We start from the raw sequence: 6,375 nt of genomic DNA on the forward strand, positions 1-6,375 counted from the left end.
TTAAGTGTGGTTGGGCCCCGAAACTCCTTTAAGACCAAGAAAGTGGCTCCTGTGTCAAAGGAGACAGGTCGGCCATCCACGACAATAGTCACCCTGGGCTCACTTTTTGTGATGGTCATGGTCGGGAAGGAGCCAGGGCCCTGTCAGTCTTCTTCCTCAGCCAGTTCCACCAGAGGTGCTTGAGGCACCCGGGACAGCTGGGGCTTGCTAGGCCAGTCTCCCCTTCGGGTGAGTGGACAGTCGGAGCCCCAATGCCCCATTTCTTGGCACCTAGGACATGGCTTGGTGGGCTCTCTGGTTGATGGGCAATTCCTTGACCAATGACCTTCTTTGCCACACTTAAAACAGGCACCAGGGGGAGCTTTGGAGGTGGAGGGCCTGAAAGGGCACTTAGAAGGCTGAGTAATTACTTTGGCCAGCATTTGGAGGTTGGCCAGTTCAGCCTTTTGTTTGCGCCGCTCCTTTTCCCATTCCCGTTCGTCCTCCCTATTATGAAAGACCTTGAAGGCCACTGATAAAATTTCAGTCTGGGGAGTAGCAGGGCCCTGTTCCAGTTTTTTTAGTTTGGCCTTGATGTCGGGGTAGGATTGAGCCAAAAAGTATGTCATAAGGACTTGGCGTCCATCTTCTGAGGTGGGATCTAGGTTGGTGTATTGTTGGAGAGCCTGAGTTAGGTGATTAAGGAACTCGGATGGGGTTTCTTCCTTTTTTTGGATAACACCCTGGACTTTTTGGAAATTAACAACTTTGTGAGCGGCCTTTTTAAGACTGGTCAGGAGGCAAGAACTAAAATGATCTCTGGCCTGAATTCCCTGTGGCATGTTGTAATCCCAATGTGGATCCTGTTCGGGGACTGCCTGGGGGCCAGTGAGGAGGGCAGGGTTTGTGCGGTGGACTTCAACTGCATGACTCCAAGCTGCACCCCAAACGCGATTGTGTTCTTCGGGAAGGAGGGTGTTGGCCAGGAGCATATAGATGTCATGATATGTGAGACTGTATGCCTGAAGGACCCATTGGAATTCTTTAATGTAAGTAGAAGGGTCGGTGGTGAAGGACCCCAATCTCCTTTCTAGCTGGGCGAGATCGGGTAATGAAAAGGGAATGTGTACCTTACGACCCCCTCAGCACCAGCTACTTCATGGAGAGGAGCCATGGTAGAGGAAGGGAGGAGTCCCCAGGAACGAGTCACAGGGGAACTAAAGGAGGGCGCCAGGGCAGGTGAAATAGGAGTCGGCAGGGAACAAGATGGCGGTAAGGTGGGGCTAGAAAATGGCTGGACAAAAGATGGTGATGGAGGAAAAGAAGATGGCGGTGGAGCTGCCTGTGGGGGTTGGGGGACAGGAAATGGTGGTGAAGCAGGGCTGGAAGAAACAGGGGAGGAAGAGGCAGGAGGGAGAACAGGCTGACTAGGGGGCCCCTCACCCCACAGTGGCTGCCCCGGAGACCAGGGCTGTTTACCGGCCAGCCGGCCAGGCACAGGAGACAGATGGAGCAGAGTTAACTGAGGGGGTTGGGGAGCAGAGGAAGTTACAGGAGAAGGAGACCTGTGCAGAAGGGGTTCGTCCGCAGGGTCAAAATTATCAGAAGTAGAGGGTAGTGGAGGCAGTAAGGATGAAGGGGGTTTGGATGCAAGGAGAACCTGGGAAGGAGAGCAGGTGAGACAGAGAGAGGGATTTTTGAGCAAGTAGGCAGAAAGCCTCCACATATGGAATCTCTTTCCACTTTCTCAGGCGCTGGCAGTAATTAACAAGGTCCTGGAGAATGTTGGGATCAAGTGTGCCCTCAGGGGGCCACTTATTTTGGTTATCTAGGGGATAATAAGGCCAATCTTGTGTGCAAAATTTAGTGAGTAGTTTGGGTTTGATGTCAAGCTTGAGGGATAGGGTGCTAAGGTTGTTTAAGAGACATTGTAAGGGTGAATCACCCTGGAGGGAGGAGGTGGAAGCTCCCATTCCAAAGAGGATTAGAGAGAGAGAGAGAGAGAGAGAAGGCTTAAAAGGATGATAGAATGAGCCCTCCAGCCGGATGAGAAGGACAGAACTCAGAGGGCGTCCCCAATGAGTCATGCCATTCCCAGGAGGTGGGTTCAAGGATGAACCCAGGAAGGAAGGGGGTGTAGGTCGTCACCTAGACCCTCGCTTCCTGGAGGCAACTGTGCCGGAAGCCGGACGGACCTAGCGTGCTAGGGTTTACTGGATGGTGGGGGTCCTGGACCCGGTAGGAGGAAGGTTAGATGGGCTCAAGGATGAACCCAGGAAGGAGGAAGGTTAAAAGGAGTGAGAGAAAGAGAGAGGGAGGAATGAGAGCTTCAGCCTCTGGGGCCAGGAATGTGTCAATGCCGGGGCTGGGGGAATGTGATTAGGGCAAAGGTTTAAATAATCTACAAGCCTGACAAAAGGAAAAGGGGGCTTACCTAATGGATGAGCCGGTGGTGGGTGAAGGAAGCCAGAGCCGGAGAAAACGGATGGGGGCAGACCGTCAATCCCGGGGGGTCGCGGAGGAGTCCGAGGAGGTCCGAGGAAGGAGTCCCCTGGCACAGGGTGAACTCCTTCCCGGGTTTGGGCACCAAATGAAGGGACGCACAGACGAAGGAAGCACGCGAGAACCGGGCTAACAGTTCGCCAGAGAAGTTCCGCTTTATTCAAGGACTGTGCATACATTTATAGGGTGCTGTGCTCCGGGGTGGGAGAGAGAGTAGACAGGGCGGTAGCTGATTGGACGGGGCTGGGCAGGAGGTGAGCCTTGACCTGTGACTGGCTGAGGTTTGGCGCAGGTGGGCTTGGGTGTTGGCGCCAGCGGGCTTGTTTACTGTGGAGAAGAACCAGGAAGGGCGCCATATTGCCAGGGTATGTCCCTGTTCAGGCGCCCATGGGGTCCCTACAGCCACATTTTTTTTTTTCTTTTCAGGGGAGAAAACCTTTTCAGGAAAATATTTTAATTGGCATATTTGTTTTTAAGATAAAGTCCTACAGGCTGGATGACATGCTCTGCATAAGAGATGAACAGGAATTTCTGGGATTCTAGTACAAAGATTAACTGGGCAGGTGGAGAAAGGTTGGACAGCAATGTGGCAGAAGGCTAGAATCTAAGAGAAAATGTCTAGGTGTACAATGATGGAGGGACTTTTTAGAAGAGGATTTCTAATATGCATTCTTAAATTGTTTGTGGCACTATTCTGTGATATAAATGAACTCCAATCCCCACCCCTGCCAACCGTGATTAAACTACTAGGCACACAATTTTGATTCTGTGTTCAAGGGGGTAGAGAGATGGGGCAATGTCCATCAGTGCAGAGCATGAGAAAGGAAATTAAAGTATGTGGTGAAGATCCAGAATTCAGCAGAATCAGGAACTTGAAATCAGGTGTCTAACTTAACAGATATTTAGAAGAGGTGATGAACTTCCCAATGTGTGTAGAATGGAAGAGTAAGCCAAATTTTATTTACATCTCAAAGCATAGTAGGACCCCAGGTGATACTCGAGTTGGTTATGTAAACGTTTTTAATAGTCAGTGCTAAATGTGTCACTTCTCATGAAGCCCATGACCTGATTAATCAGTCCAGTATTAATCATTAATCAGTATATAGGAAAGAATGTTGGAAAAAGACTTAAGAGATTTGGGTGCTAGTTCAACTCCTAATTAGCTGTGTAATAATGGCAAACTACTTTATTCTCTCTGATCTCATGTTCCCAATTTATAAACTAAGGTGATCATTGAGTAGCCACCTTTGGCTACTTCTAGCTAATACCACCTTCCAAATTTCTAAGGCTAGTTGTGGTAGCTAGTATTTTCACCCGGTGTAATCCCCTCCCACATTGTCCAGTTTGGTATGTGTGACCAATAGCATAGGGCAGAAGTGATGGTACATCACTTTTGATGTTAGGTTTTAAAAGACTGGAGCTTTTGTCTTGGGAGGATTTTCTCCTTGCTTCCTGATATCACACCCCACCCCCCCTCTCTCATCATTCGTGCTAGGGGAAGCTAGCAACCATGTCATGAAGACACTCACACAGTCTCTGGAGAAGCCCATTTGGCAAGTAACAGAGACCTCCTTCCAACAGCCAGTGATGAACTAAGGCCTACCAACAACACCAGTGAGCTTGGAAACAGTTCTTCAGCCCCTGTCAAGCCTTGAGATGACTGCAACTTTGTAACAGACCCTGAGCCAGAAACACCCAGGTGATCCTCTACTCGAGTAACCCTCATATAATGTTAGATAATAAATGTCTGTGGTTTTAAGCTGCTAAATTTTGGAGTAATTTGTTACAGAATAATAGACAACTAATACACTAATGAAACTCAAAGATATTTCAAATTTGGCTAAGTTTATTAGTGGTTGGCAATAATCTGCAATTTGTCTATACATTCAACCATTCAGTCAATGAATATTCACTGAGTTCCCACACCTTCCTACCACAGATGAACTATATTTAGATAAGATTGGGGACGTTCAGGGTGGTGACAGACTATATTTAAGTTACAGCTCCGATATTATTATTCTGGTCTTGAGCACAGAATTATGGAGATCTGGCTGAAATCTTGTTGTTCACACTCAGTAGCTGGAGAATTTGGGAAAGTTACATAACATTTGTGTACTTGTCTCCTCAACTATTCAGTGGGGATAATACAGTGTTATGATTAATAATCAAGTACTGAGGCTTATTCTTGCCTTAAAACATAATTTGAAAATCACGGTATAAATAGATTTTTAAAAACTTAAAGTATCTTGCTCAGACTATGAACAGGACTAAAGTCAGAGGTATCAGGTCCAGAGGGCCTGATAATCAGCCTCAACCCATCCCGTCCTCTTACCAGGTTCTTGACTCCACCACAGGTAAGAATTCAAGGGCAGAGTCACAGTAGAAAGTGAGAACAAGTTTAATATAACAGATAAGAAATACAGGTCCACAAAGAGAGTGCAGCATAGCTCCAGAGACTGAGCAGGGCCCACACCAAGTTTAACACAAAGCAAAAAATACATACTTAAGCTCAGTATAGAATGCAGGCCGGCTCAAGAGAATGAGCAGCTGAATGTAAGTTTCATACTAAAAGAAAGAAATACAAACTGCACAGGCAGAGTGAGCGCTGGCTCCAGGAGAGTGAACAACAGCCCCACCTTCTGCTGGTATGCCACTTTTTTTTGCCATCTAAGGAATTTTCAGTTAAGGGGGTGGTTCCCATTTATGTAACATTTAGTCTTGCACATGCTCAGTCAGTGTCTTCCTGGAGCATGTTCATTGGTCAGACCCTATCACATGCACCAGGCATGTCCAAGAATATTCTGTGCTCTCTACCACCTCTAGTGGAAGGTCATTCAACCACCAGGGTTATATAGCTGTTCTCTGCTGAGCATGCCCAAGCACTGGATTTGCACAGGCCAGCCTCCTGTGGTGTCATTTCTCCCTTATTTGTGCTGAAAATAGGTCTAACTGGGAACAGTAACTTTCCTCTAGGGGAGAGCCAAAAGGAGGGGCCTGAAACCTTGGGGGATGGCTTATTACCCAGAGGCATGTCCTGTAACCCAATCCCAGGGTAACTGAGCATTTCCTATGTCAGGACCATTCCTTATTTTGCTAATCATTCTTTCCTCCTACAGACATTAAAAGATCATGATCTTTAGCTGAAATAAATATAGTACTGCAAGTTAACCACAGTCAGCTAGGTTTTTGACAAACTTGCTTTCTCTCCTATGATGTCAAGCTTGCTATTTATTGCCAATCTTCACATTACTCATAAAATTCCTAATAAAGATCTTCATGTTACAAATATCCACAAACTTCCTATTTTCCCTCTTAATTACTAGAATTTCAGATACAATTATTTTAATAGAAAATGTATTCTAGTGAGATATGTAGCTATATACATATATATTCTTCAGTGAGAGAAGCAGTGACAATAATTTGAAAAATATTTAAATTCAGTAGAAACCAGAGAAGTAAAAATCTAAAAACATGAAGTTATGAAGTTATTTTCCAAGCAATTGAAAAGAATATCAAGAATCTTTCCCAGTACTCCTGATCTATAAATATTAATGTCTTTAGTCATTAATTTATTTCATTTATTGTAATACATTCATAATTCAAAGATACGATTGCCACTCAAAACTGTTTCCCAAAGAAGTTATTTACTGTGAAGGGGGTGGGATATGTCACCCCAAAATATTCCACTTTGGTATAAGGATTATTTTGAGCTAAAGGCACTTGACAGGGTGCAAGAACTGCATTCTAATCTCTCCTCTTCTTCCTGAAAACGGGAAATAAAAACTCACATGTGAAAGATACCTTCCCTGTACAAGGAGAAAAGAAACATTTTTCAGGGCTGACCAATTAGCTCAGTTGGTTAGAGTGCTGTGTTGTATATACCAAGATCAAGGG

This window comes from Galeopterus variegatus, unplaced genomic scaffold (assembly GCF_000696425.1).
Source record: "Galeopterus variegatus unplaced genomic scaffold, G_variegatus-3.0.2 Scaffold785, whole genome shotgun sequence".
Taxonomy (NCBI): Eukaryota; Metazoa; Chordata; class Mammalia; order Dermoptera; family Cynocephalidae; genus Galeopterus; species Galeopterus variegatus.